This window comes from Lithobates pipiens, unplaced genomic scaffold, assembly GCF_037356315.1.
Source record: "Lithobates pipiens isolate NorthernLeopardFrog02 unplaced genomic scaffold, aLitPip1_a1.2 Scaffold_16, whole genome shotgun sequence".
NCBI lineage: Eukaryota > Metazoa > Chordata > Amphibia > Anura > Ranidae > Lithobates > Lithobates pipiens.
In genome coordinates this window covers 488,245,881-488,270,578 of record NW_027507748.1, presented here as the reverse complement: position 1 = coordinate 488,270,578, position 24,698 = coordinate 488,245,881, and positions in this window count along the sequence as shown.

The window sequence follows — 24,698 nt, the reverse complement described above, 5'->3', positions numbered from 1 at the left end:
ACATGCCCTTGTCTGCAAGCTAATATACGCTCAAATGTAGAGTTATATTGTACCGTATTGACCACTTCAAGGACACTAGGGGCCTGGTTTGTTTTCCATCTTCTAGTGATGAGCAATTTAGCTGCTAAAAGGATGTGAGTAACTATCCTGCGGCAATCAGGTAGAAATCATTCTATGCCAATGTTGAGAATGGCCAGGGCAGTCGTGGGAGGAGTAAGAATATTAGTTATATCTGAAATGACACTGAACAACTTGTTCCAGAAGCTTGTCAAGTATGTACAATTCCAGAAAATGTGCATGATCTGTCCCACTCCCCCGCACTCTCTCCAGCACAGTGGGGACTGCGACGGGAGGAACTTAGACAACCTATATGGGGTGAGATACCACCGCAAAGTAATTTTATGGGATAATTCTCAGTGGTTGGCACATTTCGAGGCCTGGTATACCGATTTAGAGGCTGCAATCCATTGGGCATTGGTAAATGAGGACCCCAACTCTGACTCCCATTTAAAGTGTGGTGCGTTTTTTTGCAAAAAGTTGTAAAATAGTGAGGTTCCCTTAGACTTGGGTGTTCTATACTCGTTAGATATTGCCAACCAAGGGCATACAATCACAGCTTTGTCGAGCTTAAAGAAGCGATGCAGTGTAGGATGCGAATGTATGTGTAATGTTCCGTGCTAGGTATGCCAAAGTCAGCTTGAAGTGATTCAAATTTCTAGGGGAGCTGTCCAGGAGTAGCTGTTCCAGAACTGAGATACCTTGATCTCTCCATTTTTGAAGAGACAGGTTGGGGATCATGAGCTCCAAGACCCCTATTGGGATTGGTATGGAGTTTTGTTGTGATAAAGGAGAGCTAGTCGATAAAAAATATTTCCAGGCTTCCAGAGAGGCCTGTATGGGGAGAAGTGTTTTGTTAAACAGGCCAGGTTATGATGTGCCCGCTATTAGTAGGTTCACCAGGGCCAAGGTGGAGACAGAGGAAAGCTCAATAATGGTCCATCTATTGTTTATGCCTGGTTGGAACCAACTTCTTAACTGGGCCAGCTGCGAGGCCGCCCAGTAATCTTTCAGATCGACCATGCCCATGCCACCAGCAAATTTATGTTTTAAAAAGTTGGGCATGGGAGCTTCTAGTTTTCATGCCTTTCCATAACTGTGCCCTCATCAACCTAGTAAGCATTATAAAATGAGAACGTTTGGGGAGAATAGGCAATGTTCTAAACAGGTATAAAATTTGTGGCAACGTAAACATTTTAAAAGCCGCAAGGCGGCCCATCCAAGAAAGCTCGTACCTTGTGGAACTTTGAATTTCTTTGCTAAGTTTTTTAATTAGGGAAGAGTAGTTAACGTCAATTAATTGCGTAACATTGTCAGTTAGTTGGATCCCTAGGTAGGGAATCTCTCCTGCACTCCACGTGTAGGTATAAGAGTCCTGTAAGCGTTTACATAGACCTGAATCAACACTAACATATCACTTTCAAGGAATAAGCAACTTAGTACAATTCACTTGGTATTATGAGATATTACTAAAGTTATTAAGAAGCTGGTGTGTTGCTGCTAAAGATGTCTCTGGATCTGTCAGGAAGATAATGATATCATCCGCAAATAAATTAATGACATGGGAGTCAGAGTCTAGGTTGAAGCCCACAATCGCGGGTGTAGATCTTATTGCCTCTGCTAGGGGTTCTATCAACAGGTTAAAAATACTTGGGGATAACGGGCAGCCTTGGCGGGTTCCATTCATAATTGGGACGGAAGAAGATAATGAGCTGGAGGTGTATACGACAGTATGGCCGCCAAAATGGGGCCGCCGAAATCAAACTTCTCCAACGTGGTTCGCATGTAACCCCAGTGGATACGGTCGAATGCCTTCTCTGCATCCAAAGAGAGGAGCAGAGAAGGCACCCGACCGGCCCCAGCATGTTGTATCAAGTATATAACTCTCCTAGTTGCATCAGACGCTTGGCGTCCTTTCAGAAAACCCGTCTGGTCCGGGTTAACAAGGGTAGGTAACATATACGATAATCTATGAGCAATGATTTTTGCATACAGTTTGACGTCTGTATTCAGCAAGGATTAGCTGGGTAGGCTGGGTCCTTCCAAGGTTTGGGGATAGTTACAATAAGAGCTTGCAACATTTCTGATGGGACGGCGACTGAGGCTGCAGCCGCCGGAAACACCGGAGAGAGATTCGCACTGAGTATCTCATGAAACTGCTTATAGTAATCATTAGATAGACCGTCGGGCCCCTGGGACTTCCCTAGGGGTAATGACCTAATAGCTGTACAGATTTCTGAGGAGGAGATGGGTGCGTTTAAGTCTTGTAATTGCTCATTGGTCAGTGCAGGCAGTCGGAGAGACGATAGAAAAGATGATACATCTTCTGGTTTCGGTTGTGTAGTCTCAGGGTCTTCTTTTAAGTTATATGGTTTACTGTAATAGGCAGCAAAGGCATTGTCAATGCCCATTCCAAGTTTTGGTGTTGGTGCAGGGGTCCACTAGATGTTCTATTTTGGTTTGTCGTTTTTTTAGCTTTCAATCTGTTGGCTAAGAATTTGCCTGCTTTGTTACCAGAGGAGTAGGTTGTCAATTTAAGGGCTTTAACGTGCTTATCATGTTGTTCTGGAAGTATTGTTCTCAATGTCTTGTGAAGTTTAGATAGTTTTGTAGCTAGGGGTAGGGAAGGGTTAGATTTGTTATTGGCCTCTAATATACAAATCTCTCCCAGCACCTCGTCAAGCAGCCGGAGCCTTTGTCTCCTCATTCCTGAACACATTTGAATAAAAATGCCCCTAATAAAGGCCTTATGGGCACACCAAGTCACAAACGGATCTGATACAGATTGGGAGTTAAGCCGGAAGTATTCCTGACGTTGTTTCTCAATAATCGCCACTTGTTGTGTGAGGAGGCAAATTCGCCCATTTTACTCTCTATATGATCCACCCTGTTTCCTAGGTCAGTCACATCAGCTTAGACTTTAGCCACACATTGCAAAATGTCAGTATTAAGAGAGGCACGTAGGGAAGATAGCATATCTTTCAAAACAGTTTCTGAGACAGGCTGGTTTGAGGCAGAGAAAGTATGGAATGAGTCAGGCAGGTCAGTGATGGCTAAGGCAGGGCTGCATCCAGGGCTTACCTCTGCATGTATGGAGTCTTCCGACAGCCTGGATTTGCTCTTGGCCGGGCTCTGCGTTAGCGGAGTTGCGGAGTCTGGAGTTCCAGGCCACGAGCCAGGAGATTTCCCAGTGGATCCGGAGCTGGGATGCACTGGGGACGACGCGCTGGAGTTCCCCGGGGAAGATCCACCGGCGCCATCTTGGCCGCATGTGTGGCAGCAAGGGGGGAAGAAATTAGGAAGCTTCCCCGCACTAACCGTGTCTCGCCTCCTCTGTCCCATCCCGGAGTGGTCTCTGCAGCTGGCAGGTGCAGGAGGTAGCTTTAGGTCTCCAATTCATCGCCTCTGTCAGTGGTAATCCCCAGCTGTGTGGAGGAGCTACAGGCTCAAGCCTCCATTCAGCCACGTGGTAGCCACGCCCCCTCTCAGATTTATTTTTTAACAGTGATATAATGTGAGATTCGGGTTTTTGAGTAGTAAAAATTGTTGTTTGACAGTGTTAGTGCATATTTTATAAGCAGAACATGATGAAATATATAAAATCCTCTGGATTTTTCCTGCAACACTTGCAGAGAACATGTGCTTTTCAGTTGTAGGGCAAAGCAGCAAGTTGACTTTAATTGTAGCATCTTAAAGGTGGTCCCACAAGCAGGCCTATAACAACACTGTATTCAATAAATATTATCCATTGAATGATGTATTCAAAATATGGTGTTTCTAAACATGAAATATTTATTTATTTATTTTCTGAATGCTTTAGAAGATTTATTATATCCCTAATAAGCTAAGACTTAGGACATATTTTTTATGTCCTAGAAACTTCCCCTGCAGAACACAAATGCACAAGGCTTCTTGTTCTCTTTAATCTCAAATCTATGTAACATAGTTACCCACTTAATGTTAAGCTGATGCTTGATCGTCCCCCCTCTTTCCTGATCTGCTGGGCTGCATGCTTGGATAAGGGTCTGGTGTGAACTCTACACCATTTTTTTTATAATTTTTCATTGCCAGCATTTTTTTTTTTACATTCAGCTGTCACAAGAGAACCCCACTGACAGCTGATGACTCATAATTTGTTATGGACATGGCAGCTGCTGTCTCCTTAACAGACATGTTGTTTAAAGGTTGTTAAGGATGACGGTGTCTGCCGGTTCCTTAAATATTGCATAATGGGACCACTGATTATTTACTGCATGCAATCTTTGTTCTTTTTGTGAATTGACTTTCACTCCTATTTTATGCGGGATTTACCAAGCATTGTTGCGTAACGCAGTAAATACCACATGAAGCAGTAGCGAATTGAAATTTTCAGGATAGCATGCAGTATTTGAAAAAACACCTAAATACCACATGCGATCTGGTTCTGTGAATGGAGCCCATTGTTTAATACAGTACAAGGTATAACCAATATACAGCCACACAGAATCAAACTGGGAGTAAATATTAAAAAATGAACCCAACAGATCAAGTATGAGCAACAGACAGACAAGAAAGAAAGGGAAATAAACCTCTCATCAGCAAATGTCACACTATGTAAGATTGTCTCTAAAATGTTTGAACCATGTTTTCCACTGATTAATAAATGTATCATAGTTATAGTTTTTAAGAGACATCATTCTTCTCATGGACAACTGGTTATTTTCTCGGACTGTCCAGTAAACTTGGGGGATTACCACTTTCTAGTAATATTTAGTTATGTGGCTAATAATATGTGAGTAACTACTGCCCTATGCTTTGTACAGAGGTCCCAATATCAATAAACAAAAGCGCTAGAGCTAGAGAAGGTGGTGATGATATAAAAGTTATCTTCAAAAAGATAATAAAGACCTGTTTCAATAAAGATCTTGGCACTGCCACAATAGGTGACTCAAGAAGCCAACAGAACCACATTGCTTCCAGCATTGTGGCAATGAGAATGTTGAGAAATTGGATCAATTTTATGCATGATTATCAGAGGCATCTCCCAGTGAATGAAGCAATATGAATACAAATATACTTTGTATATCCTTCTGCCATTGGTTTTCAGTATAAATATATCCTACTTTGTCATACTATGAGGTTTTGCAAAATATATAATATATATATAAATATTGGGACCTCTGTACAAAGCATAGGGCAGTAGTTACTCACATATTATTAATTGTTGAATGGCTAAGGAATTGATAAACACTGAGATTAACATTTTGATTGATATTGGTTAAGAAATTAAATACAGACGAATCCATGGCATAAATAGTGTTGCAGGGAGTTTTATTCAAAGTATCATAAACATTAATAATGCAACAGATTTTTTAAATGTCAGTACATAAACAGGAATTGTAATGTAGCACAGCATAAGATTTCACATGGTTCCCTCATATAAGTCACATAAACATGTAAACATTCCAGCCGCTCATCAATGCAGCCTCACGAATGCCCATGAATGCAGCCTCACCAATACCCATGAATGCAGCCTCACCTGTGCCCATCAGCTCTGCCTCACCAGTGCCCATCAATGCAGCCTTATCAGTGCCCATCAACTCAGCCTCACCAATGCCCATCAATGCAGCTTCACCAGTGACCATCAATGCAGCCTGATCTGTGCCCATCAATGCAGACTTACCAGTGCCCATTAGCACTGCTTGGCCAGAGTACATCAGCGCAGCCTTGTCAGTGCCCATCAGCACAGCCTTGCCAGTGCATGGAGAGAGGAGAGCCGCCAAATCAGTGCCCATCAGTTCAGCCTCACCAGTGCCCATAAACTCAGCCTCACCAGTGCCCATCAATGCAGCCTCAAAAAAAGGGATGGAGGACTCCACTGCACAGTACTGTTAGTGAACTGTACTGAAGGAGTAGAATATAATGACATAATAGCTGAAAGAATTATCCCAGAATAAATTAATTTCTCTAAAAACAGAATGCATGTACTGTAAGACCAATTAACCTTGTTAAATGCCTTTGGATAGAAGCAGATAAAGTACACCTCTGATCTCAACATACTTAATCAAGTTTAACAGCCTTCTTGAGTTGTAAGGGGGCCTGATGTCCCACCTGATCCAGAAAGAATAGAGTCAGAAATATACAGTATTGAGTATCCTAAAAGCCAGGGACTCATATTTTTTATATCCAAATGTAACCGTGATAAATATCTATAGTTACTTTTGGAAGAGATGCCTCTACCTGATCCTATTTTAGAATGGAGTAATGTGCTGGGGGTTAGTTAGTTTATTTCAGGCAGCAGGATGCTGTAACTGCTTAAAATTGTTAGCTGAAATTCAGCTTTAATTTGTTGGTGTATTTAAATCTGTTAATCCATCTAATGCTAACCTCCTTCAAGACTGACAATGCTGCTGTCCAAAGGTGTCTCTGTGCTTCTTCATCCGGAGTGTAGGCACCCTAATACACCGAATACAGGAGATGTGATACTGGTAAGATCACCAGGGGAAAACAGAGAGGGAAAAGGGGGAAAAATAAAATGAATGCAGGCACCATGTCTAAAAATTGGTAAGGTGGAATATAATATATTTTTGCTTTGGGGTTTAATACTGCCCACATTAATGTCTATGGTTAATTTTTCAGATATTACAGGAATAGGCTGAGATGTGTTCGGTTCAGATGCATTGAAGCAGTTGAGATAGTTGGTTCTCTCTTTTTTTTCAGCTTGAGCACCTATTTTCAAATAAAAGCCTCTTATGAATACTTTGCGAGCAATCCAAATTTTGAAAACATAAATTTTTGATACACCATTAAGAACAAAATAGTCTCTAAGCTACATTATGTGTCAATTAGCTGTAAATTTTGCTGGTCATGTAAGAGATAAATATTTTGTTTCCATAAATAATATGGAAATAAGGTATGCCCTCAGAGATCTCAACCATCACAGAAGCATGGTTAAATCACAAAATATATTCTATAGTAGATTTAGATATTTTCTGAAGGAGTCATTTATCGGTAGTTAACATATTTATTCGTAAGTTATGTGATTAAAAAAAATGACCCTTTCTGTACCAAGCTAGCAAAGCCACACGCCAAACAAATCGGTCTTACAGTATGTAAAAATGTATTAAGAGAAGATTAGGATTTCTTTGGTGCAGCTATGGTATCTATTAAACTTGCAGATCAGAATATTATAATTACCATATAGGACCTATATTTTACAGTAGGTCTTCTATTGATCTTAATGCTTAAAAAAAAAAAAAAAGTACAATCTTTTTTATATACTAGCAGTAAAAACATGTCCTATTTCAGTCTCAACGTTTCCATATTAGAGTAATGAGCCATTTGAACAACAAGGACATCTCCTTTACATGAGCAGAATTTCCGGAGTAAGGCTTTTCTTTATAGGGACTATTGAGTCCCCTTGCAGTTATCAACGCTATTTCAAAAGTCATCAGATGGTCTCACATTTCTACAAAATGTCACACATAAGACAGTATTTTCAAAGGCATACCTGAAGTGTAAGCGTGGACATTCAGTCCACTCCAGTTGGTAAGGCATCAAGTCATTAGAATAGAGAGATATAGGATAATAGGTGAAAGTTCAAATCCAGTGTTCTTGAACTTGGAGTAGATACATATGTGATGCAAGAAGAGATTAGTTCAATAAAAAACAAAAACATTCTCTGATATGTCTAAATGTTTCACCTTTATGCAGGGGTCAAGTCCTGGGGAAAAACGTGTGGGAACTCCCACCCAAGATCCACTCCCCCACCAAAAAATAAATAAAAAATGATATGCTCATATGCATGAAAGCTTCAAAAGTGGTATTTTTCATCCAATTTTTGTATTGTGTGTATAAAGCTACATAAAAAAAAAAAAAAAAAAAAAATCCTCAACAAACATAAATATGGTAATTATCTGAATAATCAGCATTCGTTCAATTGTGCTTCCATGCAAATGTGAACATGTTCTGATCTTTATTGGGGAATTTTATTTTGTATATAGAGTGTTTATGTGGTGAGTTTACACTTTTGATTGAACAGAGTTTGGATAACGCAGGGTTAAACGGAAAGATCATAAATTAACTGCACATTATCTGGACAGAATGCTTACGGAGATAGTGATGTGTTCCTGCTTAGGAGATGTATGTTAAGCTTGGGGGGCTGCAAACTCTGCAGGGCTCCAACACACTCTCGCTGCTTTTCCAACCCTTCACATATTTCCACATAAACTTCCCTTCTGGCATTAAACTTTGCCAGGTATTGTGCTCAGCTTACCACCCCAAACTGATGTACCACCCTCAGCTCACCTCTCTCCCTGCATGTCCTGTGAGCAGAATAGCTGATCTACCCATCAGCTAGACTTAGACCTGATCTACCCCTCAGCTAGCTGTGATTGACAGGTAGATTGAAGAGGAAGCTGTCATGGGGCTCCCTACTGGCAAAGCCTGAATGGTCAGGTGTGCGGCACTTACTATTGTGAGCTGTGTCGGCAGCTGCTGGTTTAGCACCTGCCACACAGCTCGCATACTTCAAGGTCTTGCAGGACATGGTTGCTAATGGAAACTGAGTTCCTGTTGTGGAAAAAGTACAGGAACTCCTTTCCCATGCGTTCCCGCAGGACTTGAGCCATGCCTTTATGGATTCCTTAGATCAGCTAATTTAATTTCCACCAACTGAATGTCATTATCATGCTCATTTTGGGAATCATCCAGAGTATTAGGAGCTGTAGAGAATTTTTAAGGTGACTTATTCTGCCTCCAAAGTCCTGAATAGAGACTTCTACATTTAGAGACCATTTTTGTCATATCCTGGTGCAAAGAATTGCTTTAAGAAATTAACATTTCTTTCAAAGTAAGATTGATGAACAACAAATGACATAGTGGTTAACTCTTAATAGAAGCATATACATGTGGGGAATTTCTGCAATGAAGGCAGCCTGTCTCCTCTGAATTATTGCAGTTTCCCTCTCCCTTATGTTTCTTCTACCTTTGCTTCAAGAGGTCCCAAAACTTTTTTTTTTACCTAGACTCATTCCTTGCATTAAGATAAACAAATGTTTAGGCATCAGTATTCCTCCTTACCCTCCTTTACTTACCTGAGCCCTAATTCAGTTCAGTGCTATGCACATCTGCAGCTCTTCACATCTCTCATTTACTGATCTCACTGACTTTTTTGAGGCAGTGGGAGCCATTGGCTCCTGCTGCTGTCAATAAAGGCCAGTGATGAGGGAGCTGGGTTGCAGTCTAAGGCCTGATGTCTGTGTCAATAGACACAGACAATGAGACTCAGACGAGCCTGTACAAGTGCCCCTATAGAAAGCAGCTTTCTATGAGGGCACTTAATGGAGGGGAGGAGCCAGGAGCAACGGTGAGGGACCTGAGAAGAGGAGGTTCAAGATTGCTCTGTAAAATTCAATTGAACAGTGCAGGTAAGTATAAATCTCTTTGTTATTTTTTTAAAAAAATATATACATTTGCAACCACTTTAATAAATTGTCCTTAGTGGGATAATCAAGGGTAGATGACTCATCTGACAACCAGATGCTGATCTTATCAAGGGGAGGAACAGAAAAGAGAACCTTGATCTTTCCTAGTGTCCATTTGCTGTGCAATAATACCTGAACTGTTTGAAAGGGTAACGGGTACATTGGACCGATACCATTTCACAAAAAAAATTGTCAAAATGTTAAAAAAACAAGACACATCTTGCAACAAGTCCTTTATTAAAAAGTAAAAAAATAAAAATGCCCCACAAAGTTCATTCATCTTCTTCTATTGCTCCGCCGATGGACCGAAAAATAAAATAAAAAAGATCCGCCTCCATGGGACCAGTTATTTTATAACTGAGGGCGGGGCCACACTGTGACGTACCCGGGTGACCCCGCCCCCCTCTGATGTGCGGGAACCTCAGACCATGCTGTCACTTATGTAATAATGCCACTCTGATCTGCACCCAGCACAAAGATTTTCCATCTTGCGGGACCACAATCTAAGTGCCAATAGCCTAAGAGCGATTGTCACTGGGCTAATTATGCAATTAATCCTTTAACTGACACTATCTATCTATCTATATATATCTATATATATATATATATCTATATATAGATATATAGATATATATATATATATATATATATATATATATATATATATATATATCTATATATATATATAGATATATATATATATACACACACATATACATACAGTGTCTGTAAAAAGTATTCATACCCCTTGAAATTGTGCACATTTTGTCATGTTACAACCAAAAACGTAAATATATTTTATTGGGATTTTATGTGATAGACCAACACAAGGTGGCACATAATTGTGAAAGGACAGTGGAAGTATATATAGTGGAAGGGCAATTATAAATGTATTTCCATTATTTTTTTTTACAAATAAATATCTGAAAAGTGTGACTTGCATTTGTATTCAGCCCCCCTGAGTCAATACTTTGTAGAACTACCTTTTACTGTAATTACAGCTGCAAGTCTTTTTGGGGATGTCTCTACCAGTTTTGCACATCTAGAGTGACATTGTTGCCCATTATTCTTTGCAAAATAGCTCAAGCTCTATCAGATTGGATGGAGTGTGTCTGTGAACAACAATTTTCAAGTCTTGCCACAGATTCTCAATTGGATTTAGGTCTGGACTTTGACTAGGTCATTCTAACACATGAATTTGCTTTGATCTGAACCATTCCATTGTAGCCCTGGCTGTATGTTTAGGGTTGTTGTCCTGCTGAAAGGTGAACCTTCACCCCAGTCTCAAGTCTTTTGTAGACTATAATATATTTATTTCTAAGATTGCCCTGTATTTGGCTCTGTCCCTGTTGAAAAAAAAAGCATCCCCACAACATGATGCTGCCACCACAATGTTTTACAGTGGTGTGTTTAGGGCGATGTGCAGTGCTAGTTTTCCGCCACACATAGCATTTTGCTTTTAGGCCATCTGACCAGAGCACATGTTCACTGTGTGCCCCACATGTCTTCTTGCAAACTGCAAACAAGAATTCTTATGGCTTTCTTTCAACAATGGCTTTCTTATTGCCATGCTTCCATCAAGGTCAGATTTGTGGAGTGCACGACTAATGGTTGCCCTGTGGAGAGATTCTCTCACCTGAGCTGTGGATCTCTGCAGCTCGTCCAGAGTTATCATACCTCTTGGCTGCTTCTCTGGTTAATACTCTCTTTGCCTGACCTGTCAGTTTAGGTGGACGGCCATGTCTTGGTAGGTTTGCTGTCGTGTCATACTCTTTCCATTTTCAGATGATGGATTGAAAAGTTCTCCGTGAGATGTTTAAAGCTTGGGATTTTTTTTACAACTTAACCCTGCTTTAAGCTTCTCCACAACTTTATCCCTGACCCTTCTGGTGTGTTTCTTTGCCTTCATGATGCTGTTTGTTCACTAAGGTTCTTTAACAAACATAGGGGGGCTTCACAGAACAGCTCTATTTATACTGAGATAGGTAGAAGTGACAAAGGGACGGGAGTTCCTCACCTGGCCAGGTTAACGGGACTTCACGTCACCCCGGGCTTCCTGAGTGTGTTCCCGGGACCTTCTACCTGCTTATTACCAACTTCACCCGGCTGGGTACATAGCACGGAGGAGCAGTGAAGACCCAGCATGCTCCCTTCCTGGTGATCCTCGGTCATGTCGTGCTGTGGGGAGTATCAGCTGTGGAACCTCTGCATTTCTGGATACTTGTGGTTGATGATGATGAGGAGACAGGATGCTGTTCTCTGGCACCAGGTTGTCTTGAATGCTTAGATATATAGAGGATATATAGAGGAGTCTGGTGAGTTTGACCCCTGGGGCAGTGTGCAGCACGAGGTGGATTGTCTTCACATTTTGGTGATAGGTGCACTTTCTGGACATCTTGGAGTCTACACGCATAACCATTTCTCTGTTTATAAACTGCACTGTGTGGGGAAGATCACACATTGTGATATTTTTTCCAATATCATATGTAGCACTGTTTTAGTAATTTTTTCAGTAATTTGACTGATAATATTTTTTACTACTGTTTGCCATTTTCTAGTTTTTAAACAGCTGCTTAATCTTTTTAACCACTTCCCGACTGGCACGGGCAGGCAAATGGGCGTACCTGTACATCCCTATAAAAATTGGCCGCCCGCCATCGCGAGCGCGCCGCCGGCGGCGCGCTTGCATGCCGGTTGGGACCCCTGTGAGTCCGGTCACGGGTCCTGTGGACTCGATCGCCATGGGCATACCCGCGATTGTCTCACGGGGCGGCTGAACTAGGAGATGCCGTTGTAAACAGCATCTCCCAGTTCTGCCTAGCAACACGTGATGCTGATCTCTGCACCATGTGATTGGAGCACAAATCAGTGTTCACTAAAAGAAAGCCCAGCCCCCAACAGTTAGTAACACGCCCCTAGGAACACTTAACCCCTACACTGCCACCCACTGGTTAACCCCTTCACTGCCAGTGTCATTTATACAACAATCACTGCATTTGTATAGCAGCGATTGCTGTATAAATGACAATGGTCCCAAAAATGTGTCAAAAATGTCCGATGTGTCCGCCATAATGTCGCAGTCACAATAAAATTGCTGATCGCCGCCATTACTAGTAAAAAAAAATTATTAATAAAAATGCCATAAAACGATCCCCTATTTTGTAAACGCTATAACTTTTGCGCAAACCAATCAATAATCACTTATTAAATATGTAAAAGAATACGTATCGGCCTAAACTGAGGGGAAAAAAATGTTTTTTTTATATATTTTTGGGAGATATTTATTATAACAAAAAGTTAAAAATAATGCATTTTTTTCAAAATTGTCGCTCTATTTTTGTTTATAGCGCAAAAAATAAAAACCGCAGAGGTGATCAAATACCCCCAAAAGAAAGCTCTATTTGTGGTGAAAAAAGGACATCAATTTTGTTTGGGAGCCACGTCTCCCGACCGTGCAATTGTCAGTTAAAACGGCGCAGTGCCGAATCACAATAAGTGGTCTGGTCTTAAGCCAGCAAAATGGTCCGGGACTGAAGTGGTTAAATAATCTGTTATTTTCTAAGATTTATCTTCTTTTTTCTGCTACTTGTTTGTTTGTGGGCTGATCTGGTGTTGAGCGGGTGTTGTGCATAGGCTGCGTTCGCGGTTCGCGTTCGCGAAACGTCCAGTCGGAAGTTCGTCCATCACTACTCAATACTCCACATTGTTACCCGATCTTATTGAGCCCAGAATTAAATAATTTGTTTAACACTACTTGTGCCTCCATTATATGTTACAGATTATGCTAATATTCACAATTTACTGACTGTATGAACAAACATAAACATCTTTATTACATTCATGTTTGAAATATTCCTAAAACCCTAATTTAGAGACATTAACATTTTATAAGATTAATTAAACCAAACAATTGCATCTATTAAAACAATAACCCATCAATAATCACTAATAAAACAGATTAAGTCTAAAGCCCCGTACACACGAGAGGACTTATGTCCGACAGACTTCCGAAGGAGTTCTGCCGGAGTTCTGCCGGAGTTCCGACAGAGTTCTGACGGACTTTTCGACTGAGCGGACTTGGCCATTTTTACATTGGAAATGCATTGACACACTGTGATCTTTATATCCTATTTTGATATTGCTTATATGTTCAGATTAGGGATGAGCCGAACACCCCGCCTCGGTTTGGTTCACACCAGAACTTGTGAATAGTCTAAAAATTTGTGCGAACACGCTAACACCATTAAAGTCTATGGGGCACAAAAATTAAAAATCAAAAGTGCTAATTTTAAAGGCTTGTATGCAAGTTATTTTCATAAAAAGTGTTTGGGAACATGTATCAATGCAAAACATTTTTTCAGGGTCAGGCTCATAGGCTCACTATGTGTTCTAGCATCTACACATTTCACTCTGCTGGTCAGACATGCATTTTGCACACTTTCCCAGACAATGAATAGTCTCTTGCTTGTCTCTTCCTCTGCACATCTCCTTCGGCACACTACTTTAAAATAGATCAACTGCATCACTTCACTGTCCAAATCTAGATTTCCTGTCGCAATTAGCACATTTTCTCACATTTTCCTGATAGCCCATTACAGGCAGGGGTCTACAGTTTCCTCTGAGGTAGCAACAATTTTGATGAGAAGAATAAATGTGCTAAATGATACTTGGTGGACTACAGCTCCTAGCATGTACAAGGCAAATCCTGCCAACCCTCCTGGCTGCAGCAACTTGACTTCACAACAACACCACAGTCTCTCCGCTCCACATGCAACTCCTGGCATGTCTCTGCCAGAGCATTCCACTGTGTTTTTTAGTCACCAACCCCTGCATTGATCCCTCCTGAATGACTTTCTATGGCAGAGCTCCCAACTGCCAACTGCCCTCTTCCAGCTCCTGTTCCAGGACACCTCTCAATGACCATGTAGCGAGAGGCTTTCTCCCAGCTCCTGAGCTCCTGGCCTGAAGAAAGAAAGGGGGTTTCTTCAGACCACAACAGTCTAACACTCCATTGTTCAGTTCATCCACCTGAAAACTCCTCCCCATCAAGCTGATCATGGGTATATATAGGAGGCCTGCCCCTGCCAATCCTAGTCGGGGATTTGTCAGAGCTCCCACATGTACCCCATGTCACTCCAGCTCTCTGCCCTGCCCCTTTTCCAGGACTTTCTCCCTGGAAACAGAGGAGGCGCTGAGGCACATGTCAGTTACCTGCTGCTACAGTAAAACCATTCCCCTGCCCCCGTTCAAAACAAACAGGCCTAGATTACAGCTAGTCCTGCCTAAATTTACCTGCACTGGCAGCATACACAAAACCACTACTTTAACACCTACCTAAAGGTAGAGGGTGTTACACAGGATTAAAATGTGCAGCCAAAAAGCCTATAAATAAGTTTAGTGTGTACATTGATGTGCACAAATACATAAGGAAGATAAACATGAAAACATATTTATTGGGAATTAAACCTGGACCAATTGAAACAGATAATACATCAATAGGGATTAAAAAATTAATCTTTATTCAACTCCCCCACAGCCCTCTAGCCACCATGTGGAGGTATTCAAACAGATGTTTTTGAAGGATTTGGAGAATATATCGTTAAAGAGAAAAATTAATCCTGAATATATCAAGAGGGTATAGAATCCCTAGAAAATGGGAAAGAGGTAATAAATAATGTTGTGATCATAAAAAAAAGTTATTATGATGCACATTTTCAGGCATGTTAGCCGACAGGGGCACATATGCTGAGTTAACTTCTGTAGCCTACAGTGGAATGTATTTAAACAACTTAGTGGACTATGGTTATTATATGTGGGTATTAAAGAAAAAGGAAAAAAGACACCTGGTTCCTAGTTTTAGCAGGATTCTGACTATATATACCCTGCCTAAAATGCATAAGGACCCAATTAATCCTCCAGCTAGGCCCATAGTCAAAAGTATAGGGTTGGTAACTCCTAAAGTTCTTCAAAAAAGTGTCACACAGACTAAAGCTTATTTAAACGATACAAAACATTTTTATAAAACTTTTAAAACTGTTATATATCCCTGATCATATAACACATTTTTTTTTAGTAACAGCGAATGTGTCTTCATTGTACATCGTAATACAGCATGAAGATGCTTTACCCACCCTTAATTGGGCATTTATCCAAAAAGAGGACTTGCCACTTATACAAAAAAAGTTGTTAGGGATGCTCCTAGAGTACTGCTTATCCCACAACTACTTTTGGTACTCAGGAAGGTTTTACACCCAGAAACAAGGAGTAGCGATCGGCGCTAAGTTTGCGCCCAGCATCGCAAACCTTTTTATGAGTGAGTGGGAGGACAGGCAAATTTATGATAAACCAAGACAGGAACTTCTATTCTGTAAAAGGTTTCTAGACAATGTGTTCTATATCTGGGCTGGTACAGAATCATCATTAATAGAATTCACTGAAGAATTCAACCAAAATAATAACAACATTAAACTATCGCTGGAGTAGAGAAAATAAATTGACTATTTGGATGTTAGTGTAATGCTGCATAATAGCGAATTAAATACAAAGGTCTATTTTAAATCGGCCGACCATAATAGCTACTTGACAATTTACAGTGGGCATCACGCGACATGACTCAGGAACAGCCCAAAAGGGCAGTTCATGAGAATTAGAAGAAATTGTTCTCGTGATGCCGACTTTTTAGCACAATCACAAATAATTAGGAAATGGTTTGTGGAAAAGTGGTGCAAAACAATATACCTGGATAGGTTTATACAGTAAGTGAACCAAACCACACAAGATATGTGCTTAGTCGATAAAGAAAAAAGGACTGACAGTAAGCATGAGTGGGGTTTTATTAGCAATTACCACACCCAGTATAAAGAGGTATAAAATATATTCAGGAAATATTGGCCTATACTGTGTATGGATAAAGTGTTGAGTAAATCTCTACCAAGAGACCCAGTATTTATCTATAGAAAAGGTCCATCGTTTGGAGACAATGCGGTGAAGAAAATATTAGACCCTTCAGCAAAACTCCTGATGTTTTGGGATAAGGCAGGTTTTTACTAATGTTGTAAATGTTTATTATGCAGAGAGGTACATACACACATCAGAGGATTAACCCAGTATAGGTCAATGGCAAATGAAAGGTTATTTGGGATTAGGGACTTCATTTCATGTAATTCAACACATGTCGTATATAACCTCCAATGCCCATGTGGGCTTATGTATATCAGCCTTACCAAGAGAACATTGGGTAAATGAGTATCTGAATATATAAACAATATCAAAATAGGATATATAGATCACAGTGTGTCAATGCATTTCAGACGTAAACATAATAGAGATCCATCCAGGTTTAAAATTTTGGGGCATAGAAAAAACATTACCAGAAAAAACCTCTGACTATTAACCACTTCAGCTCCGGACCAATAAACACCTTAAGGACCAGAGGTCTTTTTCCAATTTCGCACTGCGCTGCTTTAACTGGTAATTGCGCGGTCATGCAATATTGCCCCCAAACGAAATTTGCGTCCTTTTCTTCCCACAAATAGAGATTTCTTTTGATGGTATTTGATTGCCTCTGCGATTTTTTTTTTTTTGCGATATAAATGGAAAAAGAGCGAAAATTTTGAAAAAAAATATATTTTCTTCTTTTTGTTATAAGAAAAATCGAATAAATTAAATTTTAGTCATACATTGAGGGCAAAATTTATTCAGCCACATGTCTTTAGTAAAAAAAATGTCAATAAGCGTATATTTTTTGGTTTGTGCAAAAGTTATAGCGTCTACAAACTAGAGTACATTTTCTGGAATTTACACAGCTTTTAATTTATGACTGCCTATCTCATTTCTTGACGTGCTAAAATGGCAGGGCAGTACAAACCCCCCCAAATGACCCCATTTTGGAAAGTAGACACCCCAAGGAAATTGCTAATGGGTATGTTGAGCCCATTGAATATTTATTTTTTTTGTCCTAAGGGATTGAATAATTTTTTACAAAAAGTTGTCACTAAATGATATATTGCTCACACATGCCATGGTTATATGTGGAATTGCACCCCAAAATATATTCCGCTACTTCTCCCGAGTATGGGGATACCACATGTGTGGGACTTTTTGGGAGTCTAGTCGCACACGGCACCCCGAAAACCAATCACCACCTTCAGGATTTCTAAGGGTGCAAATTTTTGATTTAACTCCTCACTACTTATCACAGTTTCGAAGGCCATAAAATAGCACAAAACCCCCCAAAATGACCCCATTTTGGAAAGAAGACACCCCAAGCTATTTACTGAGAGGCATGTTGAGTCCATGGAATATTTTATATTTTGACACAAGTTGCGGGAATATTACAAACTTTTTTTTTTTTTGCACAAAGTTGTCACTAAATGATATATTGCTCACACATGCTATGGGCAGAAGTCAAATTACACCCCAAAATAAATTCTGCTGCTTCTCCCGAGTACGGGGATACCACATGTGGGGGACTTTTTGGGAGCCTAGCCACGTACGGGACCCCGAAAACCAAGCACTGCCTTCCGGATTTAAATATAAAATGCTACCAAAAAAACTGTTAGCGATCGCAGGGATCAGGCCTGACTCTGCGATCGCTGCAGTTATGTGTTTAGTGTTTTGTAAGTGACAGTGATCGATTGATACTGCACTTGGGTGGGCTGGGCAGAGGGGCAAAACGCAGGTGCTAGCAGGTATCTGGGCTGATCCCGCTAACAATGCGTTTTTTTGGAACCCTGAACTGCTGGGGACGCTAGTATAGATCTGATCAGATCAGATATTGATCTGTTCAGATTCTATACCACTACGGGAGGTATATGCTTTGCGCGTGGGTGTTAGCAGTACTGGCACTAACCTAGCGCTGCCTGGGGCGACGCAGACCCTGACCCTAAAACCTAATTGATATCACCCGCCGGGTGATCAGGGGGTTAAACCTTTATTGGGTAATAAATGGTGGGTGCCCTGATGCTATAAAAAGCAAACTAACCAGAGTCACCCGTAACACTTATACGGTGATCAGTGGTGAAAGGGTTAACTAGGGGCAATCAGGGGGTTCACATTTTTATTAGGTAGTATATGGGGGTCCCTGGCGCTATATAAAAACCTGACGGGGAACCTAAATAACTAACTGGCTAACCAGCGTCACCAGTGACACTTATACTGTGATCGCTGGTGAAAGGGTTAACCAGGGGCAATCAGGGGGTTAAAACCATTATTGGGTAGTGTATCGGGGTACCTAGCGCTATAAAAACCTGGCGGTGAACCTAAAAAAATAACTAGCTACCTAGCGACAGTAGCGACACTGATGCAGCGATCAGAAAAATGATCGCTTAGTGGCACTGGCAAAAGGGGGTGAAAGGGTTAACTAGGGGCAATCAGGATGTTAAAACCATTATTGGGTAGTATATCGGGGTACCTAGCGCTATAAAAACCTGGCGGTGAACCTAAAAAAATAACTAGCTACCTAGCGACAGTAGCGACACTGATGCAGCGATCAGAAAAATGATCGCTTAGTGACACTGGCAAAAGGGGGTGAAAGGGTTAACTAGGGGCAATCAGGATGTTAAAACCATTATTGGGTAGTATATCGGGGTACCTAGCGCTATAAAAACCTGGCGGTGAACCTAAAAAAATAACTAGCGGGGGGGGATCGGGGGGCGATCGGGGGGGGGATCGGGGGGGGTTTGTGTACCTGTGTGTACCTACATGTCAGTGTAGTGTTGGTGCACACTTACTATTAGTCTTCTCCTCGTAGTCCGGTCAAAAAGACCGCCCCGAGGAGAATGACATCACTTCCTCCTTCCTGTGTAAACAATACACAGTGGGAGGAAGTTCGTCATTGGACAGGAGCGATCCAGAGGGGGTGGCCAGAAACCAATGGCCATCCCCTCATCACGGATCGCTGCTGGAGGGAAACGGACCGCCGTATCCAGCGGGAGGGGGTCCGATCGGACCCCTCACCCACTGGAAGGCAGGCACGTACATCTACGTGCTTGTGCCTGCCTGTGCCATTCTGATGACGTATAATGGCAATACGGCGGTCCTTAAGTGGTTAAACATAGTCAGAGATCTATCAAAATGTGAAACTAAGTGAATCTATTTAACTGACACTTTATACTTTATATCCTAAGAGAATGAATGTTGAATTAGACTTAATCTGTTTTATTAGCGATTATTGATGGGTTATTGTTTTAATAGATTCAATTGTTTGGTTTAATTGATCTTATACAATTTGAATAACTCTTAATTAATGTTTTAGGAATATGTTTAACATAAGTGTAATATAGATGTTTATACAATTAGTAAATTGTCAATATTAGCATAATCTGTAACATATGATGGAGGCATGAGTAGTGTTAAATAAATTATTTAATTCTGGGTTCAATAAGTAACAATAGCGTAACAATGTGGAGTATTGCGTCCCATGCACTGTAAAATTGGGTCATCCTGATCAAGACAAAACTAAAAGCTAATTTTAGCCACAATGCTGTAAAATAAGTTTTCGATCATTGGACCATGTAAGAATTAAAAGTCTGATCAATCACAATGGATTTGTGCATAATTAGATGTTTTATGTAATGAGTGCCCATTCATGGTGAACAGAGGAGTTTATTTGGGAAGATAGTCTGAATGGACTCAACTACAGGGTGAGGGCAGGGTTAATACTTTTCTCTCACACCCTATAAATGAAAGTAGCCGCAATGTGTGGCCATGCTCTCTGACAAAGTGGCGGCAAAACTGGTCAGGGTGTGATGGGACTATTGAAGGTGTAAGCAGGTTGTGTCTTTACCCGGTTAACACCACGTGCTGAGAGATCTGTGGAGCGGTGAGATATAGACATACCATCCGAACCAAAACCATGTTTCATGCTTTTTAATTACTGTTTTTTTGTAAGTATACAACTGTGAGGGGTTGATTGGTTTTAAATAACATTTTAAAACAGTACCATGTGCACTATTATTTGTTATGAGTGACATATAGATGAAAAGACGCTCCCATAGGATGTCCCTTAAACATATTGCATCACCGATCAAGGCAAAGAGCCAATGACAGCAGCTCTTTTTCATGTGACCAATCACAGCCGATCACAAATGTAAACAAAGAACGGTACCTCACAGCTTTTTCTCCTCACACACAGCAAACAGTGAGTTACCAGTCTTACTATATTTCTACTGTGTACAACACACCCCAGGATAAAGAGAACCTGTCACATCACCCATCAGCAATGTTACTATCGGCCATCAGTGTCCATCAGTGTGCCTGTCGCCCATCAGTGCCCATCAGTGCACCTGTTGCCCATCAGCAGTGTTCCTGTCGCCCATCAGTGTACCTGTCAACCATCAATGCCATCAGCAGTGTACCTGTCACCAATTAGTGCCCATCAGCAGTGTACCTGTCACCAATCAGTGCCCATCAGCAGTGTACCTGTCACCAATCAGTGCCCATCAGAAGTGTACCTGTCACCAATCAGTGCCCATCAGCAGTTTACCTGTCACACAGCTGCTCATCACCAGTGTACTATGAACCACCATCAGCAGAATACCCGTCCTACAGCCATCCATCAGCTGCCCATCAGCAGAGTATCTGTCACACAGCCTCTCAGCAGCCGAGTACTCATTACAGAGCCACCATCAGCAGTTTACCTGTCCTAGTGTCACCAGAGAGGTTAAAAACATTTTACACCAGTAAGGAAGCATTTCAGTTCAGTTTGATTGATCAGGGCAGCGGGGAACTATCACCGACTGATTCCTAATTGCTGTATGAACCAGTAGAAAGTAGTGGATCAGCAACCAATCAGAGAAAAGGGTCCCTCCTAAATGGATAAGGCACTGTGAAAACCAGGAAGCCACCAGCAGCAAACACCAATGGCGCTACACCCCAGGATGAAAAGCCCAGTACCAGCGCTGGAATATCACACCAGACCCCAAAATTAGGGTCCATGCAACTCTCCCAGGCACACTAGTGAATCAATGATGGCTGCTTTCCAACTCGGGATCAGCATGTATTCCCCCTTTCACTACACAGCCAGGGGTGCAGGCCAACACTGAACATTTTCCAAAATGTATTTTTTAAATACATTTTTGCCTGACAGTTCACTTCAGTTTATTGTTAACCAGACTAACCTTTTTGCCCAACAATATATTGCAAACAACCCCAAATAATTCTATGTCCGTCCGTTTGAATGTAGACATCATACAGTGGAGGAGCTCAAGTTATTTTTGGGCCTCATTATTAACATGGGCCTTACAAAAAAATGAAGGACATGCTTATTGGTCCTCCCCCCTTAATGCATCACATTCGCATTAATTCTTCTGCAATGCCCAGATAACGCTTTGAAGTGATCATTCGCTTGCTTCATTGTGATAATACCCGTTACTCTCCCCAAGTTCATGCTAACTATAACAAACTATACACAATTTGCCCACTTATTTTTTATTTTATTTTTCAAAACATTTGCTGAACCTTATGTCCCTTGTCCACTTCACTGGCCGTCTGGGAATCAAGCAATACATTTTCAGGTAGGATATTTGTATTTGTTCCATGTGTACAAAGGCACAAGTGGGAAAATTGCCTGGGACATGGCATTTCCACTTTTTAAAAAGGGTTATCACATCTACCTTGACAACTTCTATACAAGTCTGCTTCATTTCTGCAACCTGTACTTCCAGAAAACCTTTGCCTGTGGTACAACCCAAGCAAACAGGAAGGGTTTCCCACAAAGTTTCGTGTCCACAAGGCTACAATGGGTGGAATTAGCATTCTAAGGAATAACAAAGTGTAAGGATAAGAGAGATGCTACATCCCTATTTAGTTATGGGACGGTATCTATTTTGGTGCAAAAAAATTACAATTTACCTTATTCATTTGGCCATTTATAATGCATTTGTCACCTACCACAAATCCATGTAAAAATCCACCACTTTCCTCAAATTTATAAAAAAAATCGTCACATCCCTTATCCACCAGGATCTCCCCCAGAAAACATTTTCTCTGATTCTGTGAGAAAACTTCATGAGTGCTATTTCCCTGAGAGCATTCCACCAACAGAAGCAGGCCAAAGACACCAAAAAATATGTCAGGTATGCAGCAGACATGTCACTATTTTTTTGGTTTTCTAATTTGATTTACACAGTTTTGGTATATTGGTATATTTATGGTCTTCACTTATTTGTAAGTTATATTATTTTACATTTTACTTGTGCCTGGTATTCTCTGTGGCAGGACACATATTTCTGGTCACACCTGTTCCTGACATAACACCAGTAACACCATAACACCATAACTGACCAGAAGTGGCTACACAGGGAAGCCATCTTGGCTCTGCTGTCGCTTGTTGCAAGATGTATCCTGAGGAGGTTATATACTTCACTCGGTTAATGACAAAGGAAAAGGAATATTGCTGTCAGATATTGACTGAGTGGATCAGAGATCATCTATTAAAATGCATTTATCTTGCTTATTCCCTAGTTGATCAGGGGAAAATGTTATTTCAGCCATTGATTCAAGTCTGTGCAGTGTTGGCTTTGTCCAGTATTCCTAAAGGCAGTGATGACTTTTCTCCCCATTTTAGTATGGCTCAGGTAGAATGACTGGTATGGTTATTGGAAGACGACTCAACTTTTTTCTTTGAGCACTATTTAACATGTTCCCAACAGTGTTAGTGGATTGTATTACCGCAGTGCAGTCTCTAGTCACACAAGCGAGTGTAAATTGAATTTTGTTCAAACATTATTAAAAGCATAATCAAATATACTGCACTCAGCTTGCACCAACCCATTCCTGATGCTAGACATCTGCCTTCTCAAGTATCTTTCTTTCCATCACCCACAGCAACCACAGTTGCAGCCCTGTATACCCTGCTACCCACTATATGTCAGTACCATGTTTCCACTTACTGCATCCACCCTGCCTTTAACCCATTGAAGATTACCTCTTCTCTGTTGCCTGTGGCAATCCTTCATAAATCCTCCTTAGCAACTGCTCCCTCTTTCACCATCCCACAGTTCTTCTTTTCTATCAGCGGTCCCCCCCCCGCCCCCTGCTGACAGCCCTGCAATCACATACAGAACTTCAGTAGCTAAACCCAAGAAGAAACAGAGGATTTTTCCAACTTGCACAATCCTGCCACTATCCATTCCTGCCTCCAAACCAGCCGATTTTCTCCAGTCTGCCTCCACGCCAAACAATCTGCTCCAGTTTACTTCCACGCCAGACAATCTGCTGAAGCCTGCCTCTATGATTGTCAATGAGGTTAAGCCTGCCTCTGATGGTCCTGAACCTGATGACCCACTTGACCTTGCTGATCTTGCACCTGCTAGCCAGCAGGATGGTCCTCTCCCTGCTGCCCAGCCTGATGGACCTTTGCCTACTGCCTAGCCTAGTGGTCCTCTGCCTGCTGCCCAGCTTTATGATCATGTTCTTGCTGCCCCCCTTGATGATCCTGTTCCTGATGATTTTGTTCCTGATACCCAGCCTGGTGGCCTGGTTTCCTAATACCCAGCCTAGTGGTCCTGTTCTTGAGGGTCAGCCTTATGCTCTGGTTCCTGATGCCCAGCCTGATGATCCTGTGCCTGCTTTCCTGCTTTATGATCCTGTTTTTGATGCCCAGCCTGATTATCTGGTTCCTGATGCTAAGCCTGATGATCCTGTGCCTGATGCCCAGCCAGGGGGTCTCATGCCTGATGCCCAGCCTGTTGTTCTGGTTCCTGATGCCCAGCCTGGTGGTCCAGTATTTAATGCCCAGCCTGATGGTCTGATTCCTACTGCCCAGCCTGATGATCCAGTGCCTGATGCCCAGCCGAAGGGTCCAATGCTCAATGCTGAACTGAAGGGTCCAATGCTTGATGCTCAGCCTTCCTCTGGAGGTCTTGTGCCAAACAACCTGCCTGCCCCTGATGGTTTGCTGCCCGATGACAAATTTACCTTTGACCGTGTGCTACCTGATGGCTTGCCCTCCCATGCCTTTGACGATACAGTGCATACATATGTCCAGCCTGATCTTCATTACCTACCACCCAGCTAGGTTCTACTGACTCTGTTCCCACTGCCCAACTAGTTTGTATTAACTCCATGCCTGATGCTCAGCTGGGTCTGACACCTCTGAGTCTTGGTGTACCTTGTATGAGTTACCCATTTGGCCTGAGATTTTTTTTACAGTCATATGGTCTGGACATACTCTTC